At 42.7% G+C, this 25,298-nt stretch overlaps 1 protein-coding gene and 1 long non-coding RNA gene across 2 annotated transcripts in view; one reads left to right on the plus strand and one right to left on the minus strand.

Moving 5' to 3' along the window:
* Positions 1 to 5,736, plus strand: part of LOC129144862 (uncharacterized) — a 69,187-nt gene extending 63,451 nt beyond the window's left edge. The window contains exons 3-4 of the long non-coding RNA XR_008549602.1: positions 2,126 to 2,280; positions 5,565 to 5,736. This is a non-coding gene — a long non-coding RNA (uncharacterized LOC129144862). The remainder of the gene's footprint in view (positions 1 to 2,125; positions 2,281 to 5,564) is intronic.
* ANKFN1 (ankyrin repeat and fibronectin type III domain containing 1) overlaps positions 1 to 25,298 on the minus strand; it is a 577,395-nt gene that overhangs the window by 244,051 nt on the left and 308,046 nt on the right. The gene's annotated exons all lie outside the window — the stretch shown is intronic.

Genomic DNA, 25,298 nt, shown 5'->3' on the forward strand with positions numbered 1-25,298 from the left:
TATTTTAATTGTTTCACATAGAAACTAATTTTCAACAATTGTACTTGGCCAATTAACACTTCAGTAGCTCAGCAAAGGTCTTTGATTTTAAGAGTGCCTTGGGGACAAGTATCTTGGTAGTCACCCCTTTGTACCTTGGAGAAGTAAATTCTTCATTCAGTCATGAAAACAGTGATTGGTGTGTCTTTTTCTGCAGCCAACAAAGTCTTGGTCCAGGAGAATGGAGCCAGAAAGGGTGTAGTGATACTAAATAGTCAAAATGAGTGGATTGCAGATAGAGAGGAGGGACACAGCTCAGAGGAAGAGTTGGATGTTGGCTTTGAAATGTCTACACCGTGACGATGATTTCTAGTCAGTCATGTATGATCCTAAACAATGCCTGGGTGTCTGAGAGGAACAACTTAGATGTTACTTCAGAGTGAAAAATCAGATACAATCTGCAGGCTTGCCCATTTCTTGCAACCTGTCTCTTCCAATTAATATCTCACTACCAGTTTCCTTTGCTTAGTCATATACTTTTATTAAAAACATAGATACCCCTATTTAGATTGCACCACTCTTGTATTCCAAACTAATATCCAACTTGTATTGTGCCCACAGTGGTCACTCATGCCAAGTATTTCTGACTCCCCAACTTTCTAAGCACATGGAGGGTTGCATTTGTCCTTTGTTGACAAATGAGGTCATATGGCTACTTCTAGTTCCAGCACTTTTACCCTTATGCAAACAATCCCCTCTGTTAAATCTTTGTATTAAAAGTCCTACAGTCCTCGTCCTCTCACCCCCACTGACCCCAATCCTGATTGGTATGAATAAAACATTAAGTCACAACTCCCAGAGATGTAGACAGAATTAGATATACCAGTTAACTAAAGTTTTGTTTTCCATAAATAACTTCCGATTAACCAAAGCACTCATTCATTCTTCACTTTTGCAGCAAATCTTTATAAAGAGTATGAATGCATAGCCCTTGCTTACTGGTAATGTAATCAACAAATATTAAAAGTGTATTGCGTGTCAGCATTGTTCTAGCCATAGACCTTCACAGAGTTTACGGTTGGGTAGGGAAGACAGACATTGATCAAAGAATTACATAAGCAGATGTGGATTCTTAATGATGATGAAGAGAGATGAAGAGGAGGAGCTGAAATGTGATGACAGCTTTTGACATGCCCATCTCCTCAGAGCTGAGGAAGCAGAGATCTGAAAGATGTGTGTTAGCCAAGAAAATAGGAAGGGGAAAGTTTTCTAGACAAGGGAACAGCATGTGTAAAGGCTGCTAGGAACCTGGAGGGAGAAAGGATATGGATTTGAGGAGCAGAGAAAATGCTGGAAAAGAATGCAGGATGGGGGAGATTTCATTGGAATTGCTTATATTAGGAGCAAAAGGATGTCTTGAAGGCATTTAGGTTATGGTAGTTGTGGGAAGGCTGGGAAGTTTGTGACAAGACTAAGTGTACATTTTGGAGCCGTCATTCTCAAAGAGGCAGGCAAGCTGGATTGCTGGGCCCCCACAGTGGGTGGAGAGGTAGACTCATTTGGAGGTAGTTGCAGTAGTCTATTGCACAGACTGGACCTCCTGTGAGGAGATGCAAGGTGAGGTATAGCCTATATGACAGAAAGTAACATTGTGGGTGATGCTTTAGCTCAGGATCTCAGATTATTATTGTAACTACCTACCCCCATTAGATGAGAGTGCAACTGTAGAAAATTGGGATGAATTCTGACTAATTGGGATGAGTTCTTTTCATCAATGAGCACAGAAAGCAATAATCGGTTACTGTGACACTGCTCTCTGCCCACGTGTGTACCTGAGTCTTATCAGGAGATGGGCCTGTCTACCACATGTACATATAGCATTAAAAGAGGATAGGATGCTGGCCTTGAAGACTGTGTAGCCCCGTGGAGGGCAGCATATTAGAAGGTTCCTTCAGGGCTAATCAGAAGGCACAGAATTGAATTGGGAGGTGCTGGGCCTGCTGGCTCGTCAATGGACTAGTTCTTCCTCCATCTGAATTGGATAAATGGGGTTCTGGGGTGAAATATCAAAATATTTTATTTTTGAATGACATCACCACTAAAACAGCTTGGTAGTCATTCCTATGCGAATTGTCTTGCTTTACAGAGGAAGAAACTGAGTCCAGGAAAGCGAAGTGACTTCCCCAGGGTCAAGTAGCCAATTTGTGTTCAAGTCAGAATTGGATTCAGGATCTTCTGACTCCAGTGCTCCTGACTCCTTCTAATATCCAAGAAAAAGTGATATACTTCTGTATCTTCTAGGTAAGAAAAAAATCCCATTTTGGAAATCTGGAAAACTGACTGTCCTTTTCTCTTTTCCCTGGATGTTAAGTAGAGCCACACACCTGTTCCCTGATTTAAGATTAAAAACTTCTTACAGGCTGCATGTTCCAGTAATGCTCAGTGAATATTTGATGATCTGCTTGCCATCATTCATGCATTTTTAAAGTTCATTTAACCTAAATGCCAAGGATATGTAAACCAGGACTAGGTTCTGGGGCTATGGAGTACCCGGTTAATATATAATTACAGGATATTATTAAGAACTGGTAAGAGATAACTGTCCCAATGTGAATAGAGCTGTGGGATCAGAAGCAAACTTGGCTTAATTGACTTCACAACTAGAACTGCCAATAGCATTGCCAGAGTTACGGAGTTAAAACACAGGGCACCCAGGCTGAATCTCAGATAACACATCATTTATCTGACTATAAGAGTGCCCCAAATATTTCATGGGATCAACTTATGCTAAAAACCTTTTTGTGGTGTATCTGAAATCAAACTGGTATCCTGTATTTTATTTGCCACCCTAACCAGCGCAGCAGGGCTGACTGGTAGATGAAGCTCCTTGGGGTCAGTGGTGGAAAAGTTAGTATCAAGGCACCAAAGAGATGATGGAATTCATTAAATTAAGTTGAATCAAAATGCTGGGAAAAGTGATGATCTTTGGCGCTGGGGATGGGGAGAGAGGTGCATCAAAGTTGGGAGATCAAAATTGAATTTGCAGTTTCACATTGTTCTGGAAGTTCAAGCCAGTGTAATGAGAACCAGAACAGAAATGAGGACTATGACCTTTGCTTAGTGGGAAAGAGGGGGAAAATATCACCATTTTCAGAAAATATCTTTTTTTAAATAAACATGAGAATCAGCCCCCCCAAATGTTGGAATATGTGAGTTCAGTAAGGCCAGGAGGTATAAAATTAACATTAAAATGCCAGTAGCTTTCTTTTGTAACAACAATAACCAGCTAGAAAATATAATGGGAAAAGATTGCATTTGGAATGCCATCAAAAGTATAAAGCAGCTACCAAATCATGAGCTGTACTGGGCTTAGGTAAAAAACAAGTTTAATGTTGTCAGAGGCAATAAAAGCAACTGCAGAGATGGGGGAACGTGCCCCATAACTATCTAAGAGCACCAACTACTGTAAAGATGTAAATTTTCTCAAAATTCATTTGTAGGATGAATGAAATTATAACCAAGATCTCTGTAGGATGCAGATGGCTCTTGAAACATGATTTTGACACTCTCCTGGAAGACCAGACCAATGAGAACAATTGAGAAATTTAAGAGAAAGTATTATCAAAGGGATAGCTCAGCCCACCTGATGTTAAAACACTCCAACAGCGAATCTTTCCATCAGCTTTGTGTTGGGGAAGAATAGCAGAGAAGACAAGAGATAGAGCTGTGAGTCCAGAAACAGACGCTGGCGTCTAAACCACCAACTAACAGGATAGGGGAGAAAACATAGATAAGGGGAGAAGAAAAGTGGAGAAGAAAAAATGCTAGATGGTTTTACATCTATTTGGAAATGCTTTCTTTCTCATCTGATAGGAAACACTAATTTCCAGATGCATTTAAGAGTGAAATAGGAAAATTAAATCAAAGAGATGCGAATAGGGCAAATATTTCTTCTGGTTTTTCCATTTGTTTTTCTGCTTGGTGTAAAGGACTTTGAGTGATGTAAAGTCGGACAATCAGAAGACTTTAGGGTTTTTGTTTTCCTCAAATTTCATTGATTTGCCAGTCCTGTACATAACTGTGATTTGGAGACTACAGCTTGAGTCGATTATGCGAAGTGACTTTAAGGGCTAGTGGAGATTTGTACCTTGCAGAATGCTTAAGGACTGCAGAGGAAGGAACCCTGAGGCTGCGTGGAAGACCAGTGGAATAATCCAGGTCAGGAGTGCAGGAGTGTAAGGAGAGAGGCAGGAGTCAGACAGGAGGACATGGAAACTAACTGCATGCAGCCTTCTGAGGAATTTGCTGTGCGAACGCTGCGTCTAGACGCAAAGAAACATGTTAGGAATATCTGTCACATGGTTTGTAAAAGCTTTTTAGTGAAACTTATTTTTATTATTCCCACATACAAGACCTCCCCACAATCTGGTTCTTTAATGCCCTATGCCCAGCATAATCAAATTCAGTGTTTCCCACTTTCTATGTTTTCTTTTCTCAGTCTCTGGAAATACGATATAACTAAGTTTCACTGTAATCGATAAAATATTGTATAGTGTGTGTGGAATCAGATATGTCTGTGTTTTTATAAATGTACATTAGAGAGGGACAGGAATGGGACAGAACAAGGCTGACTTGTTCATGCTTTTTAATATAGATATGCTATACTAAACAGCATGATCTGTCATAAAACGAAACCTAATATTCGAAAATGAGATTGCAGTCTCTCCATGTTTAAATGGTTTTCCTGGGAGACAAATCTTCTTTTCATTTGAACAAACGCACACAAGTGTTTTTGTGGAGTACTAGGAAATACCCAGCAGTAAAATTGTGCCAGTGAAGTGAGAGGGGCCAGTCAACAGCCTGCAGGGCTTCTACCAATGCCCTTCCAGCCCAGCCACACCGTGACCCACTGGCAAGAGAATTTCAAATGTCATATTAGAAAGGGGGGTTGGAGGAGACAATGTGCATGGCCTACTTCTTGATCACAACTTCTTCCTGAAGTATTTAATATTGGATTAGGCCCTGGAACAGCTTGGGTGGTTCCAAATGAAGATGAGCATTGGAGTGCTCCATCTTGGGATTGAAAGGAGCTTGATTCAGTCCAACTGGGTCTCATGTTGAATCTTAAATTCCCAACTTTGTATCTAGTACCTTTTCTTGCCTGAGTATATAAAGAAATAACTCTTTACATGTACACATATGCCAGATGGAATCATAATTACAAATATTGGATGTCCTACTGAATACCACCTTTTTCTTGTGAAACATCCACTTCTACTTAAAGAGAAGGTAGTGTTAAAATACAGAAAGCTCTCACGTCATTGATGGGTTCTTGGCAATTGAGACTTCAAATGAAAAGATATATAAGGGAAGCAGGTCCTCAAATAAGGTCGTTCCATTCAACGTTAGGTCAGGATTTTTTTTTTTTTTTCATCAGTGTTACACACTGCTGGACAAGGTGATGGTTAGTAGAGGTTCAGCCATATCAAGGAAGGAACTAATTAAAATCTATTGGTAATTTGATCTGCATACTATTTGTAGGCAATGTCTAAGCAATTTTTGTTTTTTCTCTTTATTTTTGTAAGACATGCCTGGAAGAGTCCATTCATAGATCTACCCCATATCATGGAATGGAAACTGAAAAGCTAAAAGTTTCCATGAAGCAAAGTGAATATTCTGAGTAAGTCATTTTCTCTGAGTCTGGCTGCTGTCACAAACCCTGAAATCACTTTTAGGGGAAGAGGGAAATAGGCTTACAATTTTTCTTTTTGCTTTGAGTGTTGAATCACCTGCTTCCTTCTCAGGTCCTGGATTTTTATACAGAGCATTTAAGTAAAGACTGGGGTTTGATATGAATCATGGGTTGTAGGTAATGACGCAACAGAATTGAGGACATTAGAGATGGAGACCAAGGAAGAGCAGGCAGGAGGCACAGAATTTTCCTCTGCAGTCCATTAACACATAGTAGAATCCTCTAAAAGATACTCATGTTACAAGTGTTTATCAAGAGCTTATCTGCAGGAGCTACTTAGACCCTTCAATGCACAGAGAAGAGCATAGAGTCTAGTGAGGGAGAAAAAGATGGATTTCTGGATTGCAAGTCAATTTTTAACATTCAAAGTGGTAAGTATTCTTCATGTGTTACATGCAAAGTACAGCTTCATGGGAGAGTAAATATACATGGAAGAGTTTGAAGGCCAATGGAATACTAACACTCTTAGTAAGCTGTTGAAATGTGTTGAGTAAATACTTTCTTATACAGAAAGTGCGCCTAAGAGATGCATCTCAGGTGCCTGCTTCTAAGCTTCCAAACATTCTTATGTTTTGCTCTTCTCTCTCATTAGGAGATATCTTCATGTGTCTGCATGAGGTTATTAGTACAGAACAGAGATGGACAGTGGGAATGAGGGGAAGGTGGGCTAGCTTATGCTGCTGAGATGCATCATTCTATGTATGACTGTGATTGGGGCAGAAATGACAGGCTGAATCTCAAGTTTTATCCCATCTGTGGCAGGCTGAATAACAACGCCCCAAAGATGTCCTGTTCTAACCCCTAGAACCATAAAATAGGTTCCTTACATGTTAAAGGGGCTTTGTAGAGGTGGTTAGTCAATTACAATGAGATGAGGAGATGATGCTGGATTATGAGGGTGAGGACGCTGTAACCACCCGGGTCTTTCTGAGAGGGAGGCAGGAGAGAGGAGCAAGTAAGAGTCCCCACGGAGTGCAGAAACTGCAAACATCTCAGATTAGACTTCTGAATTCCAGAATTTAAAAGATAAATTGGACTGTTTTAAGCCACCAGGTTTGCGTCACTTTGTGAAAGCAACAGGAAAAGAATATACCAGCTCCTCATTGATATGGACAGAAAAAGTAGTCTGAAAACTAACCAGTTCTCAAAAAGGTACCATAATTTACATTAATCTCATGTGATCTTCATGGGCACCTTGGGAAACAGAACACTATTAGTTCCTCATTTTGCCCATGTATCTTAAGGGGTCACACGAGTCTGTGTCAGAACTCACATGTACGAGATCCTTAGTTCTGTGCTTTTCTGATGTCTAGGGAACTAGGTGAGAAGTCCATTTCCTACGTCAAATATTTTTCTTCTACACAAAATGACTTTAGCGATTTTTGCTCAAATTCATACCACAGTTCCCATGACAGTGAAATGTTCTGGAGCCAGAACATTGCTGGAAGGTCTGACTGCCTCCTAGTAGCTCCACAACCTTGGATAAACCACTTAACCACCCTTGAACTGTAAAATGAGATAATAGCACAGATCATTCCTGAATCAAGGGTTGTTGAGGATCAAACATGACAATATATGTACAAGGCTTTATAAATTCTATAATGCTATTCAGATGTGGAGAATTTTTTTTTATATGCTCAAGAAGGCTGGCATAGCCCCTCTCCCAGGTGACTAAAAAGCACATGTGATTTTATTTGCTCCAATAATTTTATTCTTATTAGTACTTGTTCAGTACACTACACGGGTATACACAATGCACAAAGCATTCATTCTTCTGGCTACAGTTGCTACATCCCTCTCCCTCCAAACTTACCCTTGTAAAAACAAATAAGACTCCTAAAGCCAAACAAAAGCAAAAAAGGGGGTGGCGGGTGGCATCATTCATGAGAATGTACGTCACCCAAAGCACTCACCTGTCTCTTCTGCAAATGAGCTGCTTGTGATAGCGGACAGTTAATTCTTTTAACCAAATAACTCCCTAAACACAGAGATCTATTACTTTTCTTCCCTTCTCTCTCGCTTTCTTTTTTTTTTTTACTTTAATTTTTAGCGTGGTTTCCTAACCCTCCACTTGAAGAGGTAAATACAATTCTGGCAGAGTCCCGGTCTAATTTAGTTTATTAGGGCTTTTACTACAAGTTTTTAAGCACTCGCTGATTTTCAAAAACATATTAAAATGGCCATGGCCAATCTCGTAGATTGGTACAAGTCCACATTTCCCAAAAGACTTAATAGTCTGCAACTTGTGCCAGACAGAGAATGATTTCACCATTCTCTTTCCCACAACCTAAAGGCTGGACATTGTTTTTTAACTCTGTGGTGGGAGGAAGCAGTTTGCTTTGCCACGCTGGTCTCCTCCCTAGAAATCCCCCCTACACGTTTTATAGGTTCTACTGTCCTGGAGGGCACATTAAGTCCCCAAAGAACTTCTTTGTAGGCCATTTCTGGGACGACCAGCCCTGCCTGAACCATTCTTAGAAGGTGGAGCTCCCAGGAATTTTTCCAAAGTTTGGGGAAGTGGTATCACAAAGTATATAGAAACCCTGTCCTATGGTAAAATAATTAGAATTGGAATTTTGTCTCTAAATCTTTCCCCCTTTTCTCCAATATTTTCTAGTTGCCAATATAGTAAATGTTTACAGAGAACAAATAAATGAATGAATAAATGTTTGAACATTTCTACTGCTGAGCTCTGTGGTGAAACTGGATATGGAGGTAAACTCACACTATTACAGGGGGTGGGGGGGTACATCGATACATATGTGCCATATGGCACCCTGGCAGGATAATTGGAATGAGTGTTTCGGTCCAGCGCCAAAGCAGTGCAAAGGAGACAGTTAACCACAAGGGCAGACACCAAGGAAAAGAAAACAAAGATGGCGGATCCCTCAAAAGAGGACAGATTCACCATGTTACTCTGCTTCACAAACGCTGGGCCTGAAACTCATGCTACATTTTTTAAATTTTTTTTAAAAAGGTTTGTTTATGCATAGAAGAACTCAGGTGTAGGACAGAGGTGGGAGGAGGGTTTGTGGGGGGGCAGAGAAAGGATGCACTAGAGACAGAACAGGTGAATCTACTGAAATACTGAATACTGAGGGGAGCAGCAGATAAGACAGGAGAGTTGTGCTGCTCCATATGTGGTTTAGCTCCCTGGCTAGGAATCAAACTCACAGCGGTGATAGCACTCAGATGTAACCGCTAGACTACCAGGGAGGCCCTATGCTACATTTCTTACATTAAGCCCCAGCCCAGCCCAGAGGGCCTAGGCTTGATGGCCTAGGAAAGGTCTCACAGCACTTAGGTATTCTGGAGTGACAGCTGTGGTGGAGTTCTGGGTTAGTTTCTGCTACAAACAATGAACTCACCTGGGATAAGTTATTCCATTGCTACTGTGAGCCAACATCTGCCGGCTTCTTGGGGAGGATTTAAGGGCCAAATGAGATCATGGGAACTATGCTTTATATGTACATTTTTAATTTTTTTTAAAGATTTATTTATGCATACAAGAGCTGGGGTACAGGCCAGAGATGCGGGGGTTGAGAAGATTCACCAGAGACAGAGTGGGGAATAGAACAGGCAGACTGACTGAAATACACTGCTGAGGGGAGCAGCGGGCGAGACAGGAGAGGTCTGCTACGCCATGTGGATTGCTCCCTGGTGTGCCAGGGATCAAACTCGTGCTGTAGAGGCTGCAGATTGCTTCATAGTGCGTTGCTTAACCCCTTGCACCACCAGGGAGGCCTATGTACTTTTAAAACGACTTTGGAACACAAAGGAGTATATCACTAAGTAATTATAGTTATAAATACAAAGAAATAGTTTTAAATATCAAAATTAAAGTTACTGTTTGTTCTATGTAGCTATATATATGCATAGAAATGCATACATATATGTGACACATGCATATATAATGTTTGTTGAGTCTGAGAAGAGAAAGCAAGCCATGGGAAGCAGCAGGCAGTGACCAGAGCACCAGACACTCCATTCGACTAGTTTGTGGCTGTAATGGATGGCTGGGGATTCATTCTCAGGAGCCAGACTGCCTGAACTACCACTTATTGCTATGTCACTTCACCTCTCCCCCTTGACCTCAATTTCTTCATCTGTGAATAGATATAATAGTATGCATCTTCAGGTTGTTGCAAAGATGGAATGGCATATATAAAGTTCTTTGTAATTGGGGGAAGGGGGTTCCCTGGTGGCATAGGAGTTAAGTCTCAGTGCTGTCACTGAGACACGATGGCCTGAGTTTGATCCCCAGCCAGGGAGCTAAAATACAATATGGCATAGCAGACCTCTCCTGTCTCACCCACTGCTCCCCTTAGCAGTGTATTTCAGTAAATTCGCCTATTCTGCTCCCCACGCTGTCTCTGGTGAATCCTCTCACCCTGTGTACCTCTGGCCTATACCCCAGTTCTTGTATGCATAAATAAAATGTTTAAAAAAAATAAAGTTCTTTGTAGTGGGTCTGGCTCAGTTAGTATTCAATACTCATAGCTGTTGCTATTTTGATGGCAATTTAATCTTTTTAAAAACTTTGGAGAAAACCCTTTAAATTCAAAGACCAAGATTTTAAAAGAATATTACAGAGATGAAGGAATAGGCTCTAAAACTTTCTAGATAATAAGGTATTCATGTAGAAAGGAAGAAAATTCGTTGCTATGTTATGCTATAGATATGTTATTGACATTATACAGAATTAACGTTATTTTTCTAATAATAACAAAAAGCATCGCTCATTCCCTAGATTAAAATAGCCAACCAGACTCCGGGGAAAGGCATATATTATGTTAGCAAATTGGAATAGAAACTCCTTTGAAAGCTGCTCAATAAAGAGCCCTTAATGTACTATATATAATGCAGGGCAACGTATTTTGCAGTTAATGAACCTAGAAGCTAAGACCAATGATGTGGCTTAAAGAGCACTACCCGTTCCTTGATGCTACAAGGTAAATTAGCATCAAGTCCTCTGTCGTGAAACTTTCAATAAAGAACCGATTATATAAGGCATTAAGCCTTTCTCTAATTACAGCTATAAATATAGATAATCAAGTCGTTCTGAGTACTAAAATCAATTTCACTGTTTATGCTCTTGCCATGCTATATATTTAGCTATTGACTTTTAACTTGAAGACATAAGCAGCTGGTGAAAAATATCCTTAGAATACTAATTATGTTGTCAGGGGGGATACCAATAAATGTTGCCTGAAAGAGAGTTAATAAGGATTGAAAACAGTATAATTGTTTTACTAACGAAAACACTATATACAGGGAGAGCCTATGATTTCATTTCATAAATTAGATGCTAAATACTTTTCTCTGGCTAGTTTCAAAAGTGTCATCTCTATAATAAAGTTCTCCTTAAGAGCTTAGTTGCCTATGCAGACCTGAGACTCAGAACATTCCACCCCGGATCATGGGGTTTGCACATTTGAGTTAGGTGAAGAGATATGACTGAGATCATAGAGGAGACTTTGAATCGGCTAACTCAATCATTAGCATGGATGCAGACCACAGACAAACTCACACACCTCATCTCAAGCAGCACAAAGAATGGTTGTTCCAATAAGGTCTTTCTGTCCATACTTTTATCTCAGAGACAGGAAGTGACCCCGCTCGCTAGAAAAATGTGGTCTAATGAGCTCTCAGTGACCACCCTTCTCTTGGGGGAGGTCAAATAAAGGGTACAGAGAAGCCAAAGAGCTCCCTCCAAGACTCCACATAGAAGATGAATAAAGGGTGACATGAGTCTCCTATTAAATTTTGGGTTGTCAGAAAAGTCATGACGTATTTTTTGTTTTTCAAGCAAAAATGTGTCAGGGCTTTTCCAGCAACCTAATACTTCTTCGTCAGTGAATCTATGGCTTTGTTTTTCATTTATTGTATACAACTATTCAGTCACATAAAAGTAATTATTGAACACCTTCTCTGATTAGTCATCAACAGATTAATTACGCTAATCAAGCTAAGGATGAGCTCCTTCCATTAGATTTCCTACGACACACAACAAGCTGAAATCAGGTTAAAGGATGTTACTTTCATTTCCTGATCTCAGGGAGGAAAGAAGGAATTTTTTTTAGGCTTAGTAAGTCCCCACTAAGCACCAGGCTCGGGGCTGGGCACCTGGCAAACATGATTTCATTTACTCCTCTGAGAATCTGTGTAGATAGTAATTTGATTTTATAGATGAAACACTGAGATTTAGATGGATTAAGTGACTTTCCCAAGGTCACACAGCTTGTGAGAAGCAGAGCAGGGATAAAAATCCAGGTCTCACCACCTAACACTTGTGAGAATGGCCCACATCACAAAGACCAGAAACAACAGATGTAGTGAGGATGTGGAGACAGGGGAACCCTTGTCCATTGGGGTGGGAAGGCAGGTTGGTGTAGCCCTAAGGAGAACAGCATGGTCATTTCTCAAAATATCAATATTAAAAATCATATGATTTTTAGTGTATGATTCAGAAATCCCACTCTTAGGTATCATCTACCCAAATAATGCAAAAACACTTTTCAAAGGGATATATGTGACTAGGTTCACTGCAACACTATTGATAATAACTGAGTTATGGAAACAACCTAAGTACCCAAAGACAGATGAGTGAATCAGGCAGGATCATGTGTTACCCACACATGAAGGACTACTACTCAGCTATGAAAAGAAAATGAAACGTTGTCATCTGTGACAACCTGGATGGAACTGGATGGGACAGTGCTAAGTGAAAGAAGTCAGAAAGAGAAAGATAGGTACTGAATGGAGTCAAGATTATATATATCTCTATATATCTATAGCTCTATCTGTATGTATACATGTGTGTATATATACATATATATATACATACCCCTTATTTGTGGAATACAGAGAAAAACCAAAGAGTCAGGTAAAAGCTAATCAATATCAAACTCTAGAAATCTGGCTATAGAATAAGGCAGGGGAGGGAGGAGGCAGAGCAGAGTAGGGAGGGGATAAGAGGGACTATGGAGGACTGCTGTGATTACACACACCTGAGAATTGTGGCGCTGTACCTCTAGATCACATACAGCACTGTCAACCAATGCTGCCTCAATAAAACTAGGGAAAAAAAGACTCCCCAACCACACACATAGACACAAAATCCAGGTCTGAGATGGCCTGCCTACCTTTTAGATCTGTTTTCCCAGGATGCCCTAGAGGGCAAAGAGGTAAGTTTCATTCTATAGATCCTACAAATGGTTCATCCCAAGTCTTGCCTGCTGTTTTTTTTTTTTTTTCCCCTTGCACTTTGGAAAAAATGTTCTCTTTTTCAAGTTGTCACTGAGTGCAGCATTTCAGACAAGGCCAGGATGCTCCTAGAGCAACCAGTGAGCACAGGGACCTGGCGGAAGTCCAGCCTGTTGCTACTGGAGGAGGAAACACACAAGGGGCTTTGCTTTCCACTCCCCTCTGTTACCAAGGGCTCAGAAGTGTTGACAGGAAATCTATTCTATCTTCTCATTTTCTTAGCCTAGCATTTCCTAAAGTATGATTCAAGGGACCGTTTTCTTATGATGAAGAAACCCATGTTTAAAGGGGTTCGGGGAACCTTTGTGTTACACCCTCCATGATGAACATGTCAAAGACAGGTGTGCAGCAAAAACCAAACAAAACCCATTCTCTTCCTTCCACCCTTGGCTTTCCACTAATGCATTCTGCTTGCTGGAATGCCTTTCCCTCCTACTCTCAGGATAAAGTTCCTGCTAGCCTTCCAGATCAAGATTAAAAATATATAGTCCCCCAGCCTCACCCTGAAAGAGTCTGACTTGGGAGAAGCCCAGAGAATTTTAAGCACCTTCTTAAGTCCACATTTTAAGCAAGTTCTAGGTAATTTTAATAATAAACTGATGAATTACTAGAACCTCAAATCTGAACCTGTTAGCCTCTATTCAGGAATGCAAGGCCTGAAATGTGTGCACACATCAGCAAAATTAGCTTGTTATCCATTATTTATATCAATAACTTTAGATAGCCAGTGATATAGTGTAAATGGGCATCCTGATCTGTCTTCCAAATAATAACTTTAAATTTTTGAAAAAGTTCTGCTGGTCTTCTTGGTGCCAACCATCACGTGGTATCCTAACCAAATGCGTAAAGGCTGGTCAGACAGTCCCAGGTTTCAATGAAAGGTAACCCAGGCTAAGTCTCCATCTTTCCCTTTGAAAACTCCTATAATGCTTTAGGATCTTTTACTTGCTTACAATAAAGCGGGTGAGGACCTGTGGGGGAGGGGGAGGGGCACCTGCCTCCCCCAAGAGACCAATGGTCCCCTAATGTAAAGGGCTGGTTACATGAACAAAAGGAATGATTTGCAAATAGTATTATAATCACTTCCATTGTGACTTCCCTTAAATGACAACTGAATCACACCCCTAACTAGAAAACACCCTCTTGGAAGTAACCTTAAAAAAAAAGTAAAAAAAAAAAAAAAATCCACAGCAACTTAAAAATAACCAGAACCAAACCTGTGTTGACAGCTATGGTAACATTTGGAACTTGGGCAGTTAGAAAAAGTAATACCCACATGGTAGAAAATAATTATATATTTTCATACCTTTAGTCCTTTTGTTGCAAACACCATGTATGGCAGCCTGTGGAAGGCATGGACTTTCTTAAACAAATGTCATATTGATCTCTTATCCTTAGACACAGTTTCTGATTGTAGCAAACAAATTCTGTAGGGGCATACCCCCTCCCCGCCACCAGAATCTTGTGCGCCAGGTAGAAGAGGGGAGTTAATTAAAGGCTAGTTATGAAAAATACCCGCTTGCAATCTCTTTTCTAGGGCAGATGGGCCAGGAATCTCCAAGTTACTCTTGGATCTTGTTTCTGAGAGGCCCATTCAAGCCCAAGGGGAGCTTGGGCTTGGAATTGTATCACAATTCCATCATGAGAAGATGGGAACTCACTCCACCCATGAGATCTAAACTCCAGCTGGGTCATGGGCCAGCAGCAGAGTGCACAGAGCCACCCACAGGTGTCCCCTGGAAAGTGAGCCCCTGGTTGCCCCAAGCTCAGCAAGGTCCTGGAGCTCTAGCACAGGTTGAATGGGAAAAACCACATCAAATCATCGAGTGCAGCCGTGGTGAGCAGTTAGCTGTTCACTCTTCCAGTCCAGGATAAGGCTGTAGTTCACCAAGGAGAGAAGGGCTGGTGGGCCTGGGGGCTGTGGGATAATTTCCATGTGATTTTTTATTTATTTATTTTTTTTACAGTGGAAGAAGGCCATGGCTGCTTGAGTTCCTGGAAACTCCAACCTGGCTTTCTTGTACCTACTAGTCGTGCTTGTTTTGTTCAAGGGGTGGCAGGGTTGGGATGGTATTGTTTAGGGGAATATCAAGTGTTCTGATCTAGGCAAGTGGCACTGTGTCCTGAGAGAATTTGCATTTCAAATGACAGGATGAATCTTCTATAATATATAATCACAGCCAAGCCAGCTACCTCATAGGAAAACAGGACATGAATTGGAACATATAGATGTTTCCAGCTCTCTCCCCCACCTGTGTTCTTTGCTGTAGACTCTACTCTCCTACAAGAAGCATTTTCCTGCATTAAGGCAGGTGGTCTAGTTCAAGGCTTCATTTGCACACAAGTCTCCAGAGAGTACTTCGGCTACCTGGGCTGGACCTCTCTCATCCCGGTCACTTAATGTCTTTTGAGGACTAGTGGTGTTCAAAATATGGGATGAAGCACACTCCCTCACACAGTGACCACAAGGAATGGTTAAGACATTCTGTTTTGCTATAAATGGAGTTCTCTTAACTCCTTGTGCGCATTGAACGGGTTCCAACATAGAACAAACACTCCAATCCCATGCATTCCCAAGTGCATATCCATCAAATCCAAACTTTAAACTTGAGTAAATATATCTGTCTTACAAAGTCCAAGGTATTTATTACAGGGATCACCCACTTCAGGAATTTAAACAATGTTCAGATCAAGGAAAAAATTCTTACCAGGGGTTTTAAACTCCATTTCCCCTCTCTGCAGCTGGCTAGCAGAGCCTGGCATGAAAGCAAGTGAACCAAGCAATCCCCACCACTCTTGCTCCCCTCCATCCGGAGCCCCAGTCTCTTTAACCCCTCCCTGGCCAACCACATGGATTTGCATCATTTACAAAAAAAATGCCGTGGGTAGGTTGGTGCCAAGCTGGCTGGAACCCCCCAGGGGACTCACAGCAGGGTGGTAAGAACACCCCGCAACCACCACTACATATCCCCCCTGCTCCCCAGTCACATCACACTCTACAAAAATCAAATAAATAGATTTAAATGAGAAGATCATAAAAAGGTATTTTCTTGTCTTTCCTCTTCCCTTCCCCACCCCCATCCCCACTGTTTAATAATAGGCTATTAATTCCAGCCATTTCAGACCGTCTGAAGTGTGGTGTGTAAACTGTGGCTGCATCAATCAGAGTTGTGTGTCTAGTTATTTCAAGCATTCCCTGTTGGCAGAAAGAAAGGCTGGTTTGTCCGCTCCAGCCCAACTGCAGCTCAGATCGCCATTGATTGATAACTGAATGCATGAGCTGGAAACTTCTACAGCTGGAGCAACGGGAGCCAGCGGAGCTGAGTGATCAGAGGAGGGAGGGAGAGGTAGGGGCTAGTGCTGAACGGTGGGGAGAAGTAGGGGTGGATGGCAACAGGGTGTTTTATCCAGGGAAGGAAGGGGGGGGTGGGGAATCTGGGTCCACCAGCTGCATCTTGCAGGCCCACCTGGCAGTCTGGCTCCATGAGCTGGGTTGTTCATTCCTGATAATGATCCAGAGTACCCTGCAAATTGTGCAGTGGATTCCCCAAATGACCGAGCCTACCACCACACAGACCCAAAGTCACACAGGCATTATCTTCTTGACACCATGAAGTCTGGGCAGAGACCTCGGGTGTATAAACAGCTGTGAGTGGCAGTGCATTCACCCCCAACAAGCTGAAGTTATTTTTTGTTATTGTCTCCCTCTTTATAAAAAAGTTTTCAGTCTAGTGCTCAAAGTCCCAACTTACAATACTGTATGTGCAGAGCCTTTTCTCGCCTAAAATTCACAACATGAAGAATAAGAAGTTAAGGAACCCAATTTTGATATTACATGTCATGTAGCTAAAATCTGGCAGAGATCAGGAGACAAGACACAGTTTTTCTTAGAGAATAATGGGAGAAAATGATCTGGATCTGAAAACTGGGAAATACTTATTTAATGCAAACATGATACAGATAGTTTTGCTCTTATTAATCTTTACCCCCAAAGTGGAGTGGAGGTGGTCAGGGTACAGGAGAAGAAATTAGAGTGTAGAGGAGACAAGACCTTTCCAATTAAAAAAAAAAAGAGAGAGAGAGAGAGAGAAAGAAAGAAAAAAAGAAAGAAAGGTCCACTTGAGCTTATGTGCCTGACAGACTAATTTTGACCTGAGTAAAACCCACCCCTGCCACCACCTGCCAAATCCCCTGGGTTAAGCTTAGCTTTCAAACATGGACATTCAGTCTGGGGGAGGGGAAGGAAAAGGGGGCATTCAACTGGGGAGATCAATCTTTGTTCATCCTTGTTCTCTGACTTGGGAGTAAATGAATAGATTTGAGGGGGGTCGACAGGGTCTGAGTGTCCCTGGGGGCTTCTTAGCGCCAAACCCAAGCAGGGCGCTGCAGGTCTCGCACTCTAATTAGAGGACCCTTAGCAGGAACGAACAGCTGATGCATGCAGCAGAAGCAACCATGAATCACCGGGGCTGATGATGAGAAGGGGTAGAAGCTGTCCCCCCGGCCGGGTGCAGAGGGACTCCTGAGGAGGGGTAATGCAAATAATTGCATCAGGCCTAGCCTAAGAGGCCTCAAGCAATTCACTAAAAGATCACTCACTTGGGAGGTTTGAAAACCAATCTCAAGCACTCTCCCTCCTGCAGTCCAGCTGTCCCGGAACGTGACTGGTCTGTACACTTGCGGGGGGATTCCAAGTGGCGTCAGGTCCGGTGTCCCCTGGCTGAGCTTCCAGAAGGCTCCGCAGACAAGTGTCGCAGGAGGGCAGAAGGGTGCACTAGCCTTTGAAGGACTGCTGGCAACAGACTGCTGTCGCAGGGGCATCTGGCTCCCTGGCCAGCCCAGGAAATAGAAAAAGGTGGGCAAAGAGATGACACCCTCTAGGGAAAGAGTGCAGGCCCTCCCCTCCCAACTGCTGCCCAGACTGCCAGGCTGACCCAAGGATTCCTGGGAAGGCAGTGAGTGCAGAGAGCGCACAGGGACCGCAGAGGAACCTGGCAGGTGGCATGGGGGGAGACTAGCACCCCCCTACTCTGGTCCTCCCCAGGGCTCAGGTGCATACGGGAAAGCAGGGCGGAACTGCCCATGGCCAAGACCACTCAGGGGAGGTTGTGAAGAATGTTAGTGTGGTAATTAATACTCAGGGTCAGACCCTCTGTAGTGGGTTCAGGGATCTGTGTTGCTGTTCCCCAGGTCTTTCTTGAATATTCATTTGTTCACCTGATGTTCATTGAGTACCTTCTCCGGGTAGGCATTGTTCTAGATGCTGGAGATGCAGCAGTAAGAAAAACAGACACAAATCCTTGCCCTCTCAGGATTTACTTTCTAGTGACGGGGGACAGTGAGGAATGGGGGGGGGGGCGGGAGGGCTTAAAGGACTAGAAGAAGAGACAGCTGGGGCAGCATAAAGTAGGAAGGACAAGGAAGCCTTGTTGACAAGGGAAGTAAAGACTCGATGAAGGTGAGGAAGGGTGTCATGCCAAGATCTGCAGCAACATGGCAGAGCCCAGGAGCACAGAAAGGGGTCACGAGTGAGAACCAAGAGGCAGCTAACGCCAGATTCACAGACACCATAATATCTGCAGCCACTGTTCGAAAACAGGGATTCTTGGAGTTAGTTGATAAAATATTGACTAATTCCCAATCTGTTCTGGTGAAGATCCCAGTTTAAGAGACTTGACTTGAGGTCAGAGAGAGGTCTAGGGAAATGGGTGAAGTAAGCTGATCAACATCTATAATTGGAATTCTTGCTGCAGGCCAGGCTCTGGGCAGGATGCTGGTTATAGAAACCCCAGTGAGGCAACTCCTACCCTCCAGGACCCTTTATCACAGTGGTGGGGATGAAAACCTAACCACACAGGCAGTGTTTGCCAAGAGCTAAATGTGTGGTGCAGACAACAGATGCTATATACTCTCAGAGGAAGGGCCTGTCCCTCTCGCTTGGCCTGGTTAGACGCGGCTTCCTGAAATGGGCTCTGCCTGACCGGTAGTATTAGGTGTCAGGTACTGCCTTTAAGACAGCATGGGACAGGGGCCAGCTGAGAAAGTTCTCCCTCTCACACACTCTCCGGAAGCCCCAGTTGGACTCACCCTGCCAAACAACTTGTCCCAGCAAAACCTCCCTGTGCTCCTGTCTCCAATTCCTTGGCAATGCCCCTACTTCCTAATCCTGGGTGAGGCCTCTGGACTCTGAGTTGACATCAGCCATGTTTTTCCGGCTCTTGGGCTCTCATTGCAACCTCCTAGCATGACCTCAGAAGCTTCCATGGCCTTGCCTTATGTTTCAGACTAAGTTTGACACCTGTTTGCTGCTTCCTGATCCTGAATCTGCTGGATATAGCTCTTCCCAGGAAGCTGTTTGAACATTTCATTTGGCTGGGAGTCAAATTCTGGAAGGTCTTGATCAAGGAGGTTAAATCTCAGTATGATGAATAGCAAAGCCAGGGCAGAGACCCCCCTCTGTGGCTCCTTTGCTAGCTCTGCCTCCTGAGAGCTTCCTTCTCAAGACCCCAGCATTGGTCTGAGTAGAGTTGCATTTTAATCATGTTTCCCTGTTCTTTCTTGTCTCCTCTTCTATGCTCACATCTGTGCCCAGACAGCCTTAATGGGTCCGTGTGAAGACCCAGACTCTGGGTGATGTGACCCAGCTGTGGACAACCTCTTGTTTCAAGACTTGGCCTCTTCTCAGAGGGATGCCAAAACAAAGAAAATAACTTTTCCTTGGCAGTTTCCACAAAGTGAAATGCCAGTCCCCAGTCTTTGGATTTTTTCCCCTTCTGTTCACCCACGCTGTTTATGGAAAATGAATCATGCGATTCATTTACACACAAATGGAGAGGTAGTTTGGGGATAAACAACACAACTTCCTGGAATGCCACTGGCTGCTCATCTTGCTGCTGGTATAAGCATTGCTGTAGACAGTCAGTTTGCACAGAGTCTACTGGGGTGGAAGGCATTACTTAGGGCACAGGGAGAAGCAGGCTTCTGGCTCATCCACTAGGCTGATTAATGCTAGAGACAGGATCCTGCCTGCGCATTGCTCCCTCCCTGGCATGAATGAAACCACTCACTCCAGGCTCTCTGACCTAGTCCCTCACCCCTTCCTCACCTCGGCCAAAGGAGAGAACATGTGCAAAGGCCCAGGAGGAGGACGTGAGACAAGGCCTTGCAGCATTTCTGCTTCCAAAGAGAAGCCTTACAGTGACAATGCCAGGCTACTTCACATCTAGTTCATTTCCTGGTGCTGGCCTGCTTCCTTCTGGGACTCAAAATCTTCCCTGGGGTTCAGCTCCCACAATGCTTGGTTACCAGGAACACCTCCTGCTTTCCATTCCCTTTCAGCTGCAGAAGATCAGTTCAAAAATCAGTCTTCCATGGACTTCTATCAGCGTGAGTTGAGTGTGTGGTGGTGGTAAGGGCAGGTAAGCAGATCTATGTGGGGTCATTTGATGTCTTAAGATATCTCACAAAGACTAGCTTTGTGTGCATCTCCATACCTCCTGATGACCCACTCAGATGCCATCATCCTCTCTTCCTCCTGCAGACTGTCACTTTCTCCTTTATATTCTCATATTCTTACAACTAACTGGTCATGATTTGCTTAATTACCTATCTCCTCAACTGAGCAGGTAACCCTGTGGAGACAGGGAGCCTGCTTTATTTCACTTTGAATCCTTGGCAGACCCTTGAAAATAGTGGGAGCTCAATAAATGTTGAATGAATGTGTGGAAGAGTGTTTTGACTAATCATCATTTTCTTTGACCTCCAAGATCATTTTTTGAAGATACTTCTATTTTTTTTTGTTCAAGATGAGCCAAGGAAGGCACAGGGATCCCAGAGTCTCAGAACAGGAGACAACTCTCAGAACTCAAAGGTTTCTTCTCTCTAGTATCAGTAAGACTGATACTGATCTACATGGAATTTCCAGATTGGCTTAATCAGGGCTGTTCTCCTATTAACACAATCCCTGCAGTCTAAGCTTTTTAATAGAACATCAGATTGACCAAAATCAATGAGTCAACTATTAGAAGGACTGCCTTTGCAACAGGCCTTCTTTTCCCTGCTGCTTCCCCAGAATTATTATCGTAAGGGCTCAGCAACGAGGATGCCAGTAGGGCACACCTGTGTCAAAAGAGCAGAGACAACAAGATGGAATCACCTTTAAGCTGAGCCCTCAACATGGCTTGGCAATGAATGTCCCCTGGGGTCTCCAGAAAGCACACCTTGTCTCTATAGTCAATCACTTTGCTTTTCTGCTCTCCTCGAATCTCCTATTCATGCTACAACCTTCCATCCTTGTTCACTCTTGTTCTTCACAGTTGGGGAGATAGGTACTTAAGCAAGAGGAGAAAGTGACAGAGTCTGCAGGAGGCAGATTTCATAAAGAAAAAAGGAGCTCCCAAATGGAAACACTATTTCTCTTGCCAAATCCACAAAACTTCCTACCTCCGTACTCTTGTTTGCTCCTTTCCTTTGATTACAAGGAGGACATGTCCCTGTTCTCACCCAAGGGCAAAACACCAGGCACATTGTCATGTCATGGCTGTCAGCCCTTTGTCTTTCTTCAGAAGTCATTAGTTCTCACTTTCTCTTGCATCTCCAACTGTCCCCCGCCCCCGCTGCAATATTCAAGCAGGCTCTGCTGTCACCCTACCAACACACGAGAAAGCAACACTCGGTTTGAGATCACTCTACAAAGGTAACAGTCTCTGGTTTTCTTTACAGTCAAAATTCTAGAAACAATTATCTAAAGCTTGTTATCTCCATTTATTAGATCATTCCTCAACCTTTCCAAATAGGCTTCCATCCCCTGAAAAGTAGCAGCTCTGGCTGGTATGACAGACAAGAATTATTTATACACAAGTGGAGTGTAGTTGGCAGTTAACCATTAGAGAAATTAAGGTAGCTTGACCAGGACTGGTTACAGGAGAAGTCTATTAACTGTGAATAGAGTTTGATGGTGTGGTCAATTGCCTTTGTTGAAAGACTGAATGAATAATAAAAGAGAAAGGGATGCCCAGAATGACATGGAGGTCTAGGCAGCCCAACTGGAAGATGATGCTGCCATTATGGAAACAAGGCAAGCTCCAGAGGGCAGACTTGATGGCAGAGGAGGCTGCCAACAATTAGATTAGCTTACTTGTCTAGACACTCACAACAATGAAGAAGAACAACCAGAATTTAAACACAGGATGATTATCTTTAAATTATAGGAGTTGATGGTCTGGAAGAGGGCTAAGAGAGCTACACAAATATCATTAAATACAGATGTCAAAAAGGTCAGAGAGATGGTACAGAGCTTGTCCTCAACATGCTCTTATAATTGAATGAAAAGCTTTTATGGAGATTTAGGAGTACAGGGTATTGCCGCTCCAACCAGGGTACTAGCAAAGATTTCCCAGGAGAATGGAGCCCACCTGAACTATGTAGATGGGTAGGATTGTAACTGAAGACTGTGAAGGGGTATTCCAATGGCTCAAAATGTTTCAAATATATTGGGGATGTGTCCTAATGCTGTTGTCCACAGTGGATTTTGCATGGAGAACATGAAGTGGGTAAGATGGCGAAGACTATAGAATTGTGGAATGCTAGAGCAGGAAACAATCTTAGCTATCATCCATCCAGGGAGGTCAAAGGGCTTTGATCTCAAGGGTTAACTCTGATCTGCTGCAAGGGTCTCATGGATGATTCTGTAGCTCATTAGTGCTCAGTGGGAAAAAGTCAAGGATTGATAAATGGTGAATTTCAAGGCATTGTATGTAAGAAATGGTGCCTGAATACCACTCATCTGGCATCTCTGATCTAGTCCAGTCATTCATTTCACTTTCAAGGGAACTTTAATCCAGAGAAGGGAAGCAACTCTTTTAAAGGCACACACACAGCTCGACTGTGGATTATTGGATAACCAGAGTTAGAAAAAAGACAGCCTGATTTCTTTTTTGTGCTTTCTCCCTCCATTGTAGACAGCAGATTCTGGAAGACCTAATGCATCTGAACTATGTTGTACATGAGGCTCTGCAAATTTTTGCAGCAGGCAAATTGCATTGAAATGATGGTGAGATGCATTAGACAGATGCCATGTGGAAGGCAAGAACCAAAGAGAGGGTTAGTCACCTAACCAAAGCAGACCTGGTGGTATGGTGGGGCCTGAATTAGAGCAACGGAGGGGAAAAGAATGGGCAAATGATAACAGCAGAGGAGGAGGCATTCTTATTGTTTTGACAAAGCTATTCTAAAACAGGACCGATTACTGTTGTAGAAAGTGATGTTGAAAGGAACATTTCCCCTAAGAAAGTCCAGATTAATCCCATGTTTAAACAATCCTTGGATGTTGTAGTCCAGGCTGAAGTTAGCTGTTCTCTGAGTGCCAAATACCCATATGAAAATTTAAAAAACCGAGTCCAGCGTTTGAATGTTTGGGCTATATGACGCCAAGTGTTTCACACAGCTGATTCCGAGGCGATGAGAGGTCATACGGTGCTGACTGTTGGCGCGGGCACTTTATAGATGAACATGTTACTCAGACAACATTCATTTGTATCTCTTTAGCAAACCTACTTCACTGGACCAGGAGCTGGGACATATAGACATCCTGTCTCTCTGAAATAAAATCCTGCTTAGGCGATAGAGGGGTCTAAGTTATGGTCTGTCTATACAATAGCCGTCCACATTTACAGAGCAGCAGTCTATATAATAACAAATATAAGGATATGAAACTCTCACTTTCTGGGTAATTTTGAAGTATTTTCCAAAAAAGGATTTGTAATTGTTAAATAAAATGCAATGGAATAGGAAGAAAGAGATCCCATGTGACATTAGGAGGAATACTGCATTTGGGCTTATTCATCTTTAAAATGCTTAATAGGGCCTCCCTGGCAGCACAGGGGTTAAAGACAGCACTATCAAGCTATCCCCAACCACTGCAACACAAGTTCAAGCCCCAGCCGACCAGGGAGCTGACCCACATGGGGCAGCAGACCTCTCCTCTCTCACCCACTGCTCCCCTCAGCGGTATATTTCAGTAGATCCACCTGCTTTGCTGCCTGCTCTCTCTGGTGAATCCTCTCACCCTCCATACCTCTCGTTTACACACCAGTTCTTGCATGCATAAATACAATCTTTATAAAAAAATACTTAACAGAATGACAGGCATGTAGTAAGTACTCCAGCAAAATAAATTTTCATTCTATAATATTGATACAGAACTTGAAGTTTATAAGGCAAGCTGAGTGAGACCCACTTCATCTGATGAAAATCAAGTTAGGTGGGCTCTGAAACATAACTAACTCTGCCCAGTGCCACCCAACTAGCAAACGGTGAGGACCAGGTTTGAACCTACACTTTTTGGCTCTAAGTTCAGCGTACTTTTCACTACACTATTATAATGAGCATATTATGTATATTACCATTTCTTCTTAGTAGGCTATAATTTTGGCAGTCCATACTGGATTTTATTTTCCACTGTGGCTTGTGCAATAGTTACCACCATGGAGTATTTTTAACTGACAGAACAGATTTCTATTGAGAAACAAATTGATGCATTATCCTAAGAAATGGAATAAACTTTGCAATGTAAGGCCTCAAAGATAACTTGGGGATCTCAGACTATTTTCAAGTTGGAATTTGGGGTGAGGGGGATATCAGTTCATATTAAAAGGATGTTGGTACTATTTTCAAATAAGGAGGCTTTCAGAACTTCCAGATTATTGATATGCAGAAAACCAAGTCTCCAATTGTTCTTTTTTCATTTTTATTTATTCATTCCATTAAACAATTTTCATGTGTCAGATACTGTGCTGGGACCAGATAAAAAGTGATATATATAATCCCAACACTCAAGGAGCGCACAGTTTGGGTAGAAACAGATCAGCTAGTAATGAACGGTGATACAGCATGAGAACAGACACTGCAAATGGACGGGTACTATGGGATTGAGTAGAGGCATCTGATCTGAGACTAAAAAGGAGAGTAGAGAGGAGGGAAGGATTCCCAGGGAATCTGCCCTCTGGGCCTAGATGAAAACCACAATCAGAAGTCATCAGGATTTAAAAGAGGATAGGGCACCTTGGAGGTATTCTTGAGCAGGGCTATAGCAGCTGCAAAGCCACAGAAGGACAGGAAAGCATGGTGAGCAGAGAGCATGACCAGAGCAGAGGGGAACTAACCATAAACTCTGAGAGTGGCAGGTTTCAGGAAGCTGGTTAAGTAGCCCAGGACCCCACCAGGGTTTTCTGCATCACTACATGAATATGATTTACTCTGTGAATTGCTCAAGGCTGGACAATGTCAGTTCTAAACAGTGACC

This window comes from Talpa occidentalis, unplaced genomic scaffold (genome assembly GCF_014898055.3).
Source record: "Talpa occidentalis isolate TD23 unplaced genomic scaffold, MPIMG_talOcc4v2.1 talOcc4.7, whole genome shotgun sequence".
Classification (NCBI taxonomy): domain Eukaryota; kingdom Metazoa; phylum Chordata; class Mammalia; order Eulipotyphla; family Talpidae; genus Talpa; species Talpa occidentalis.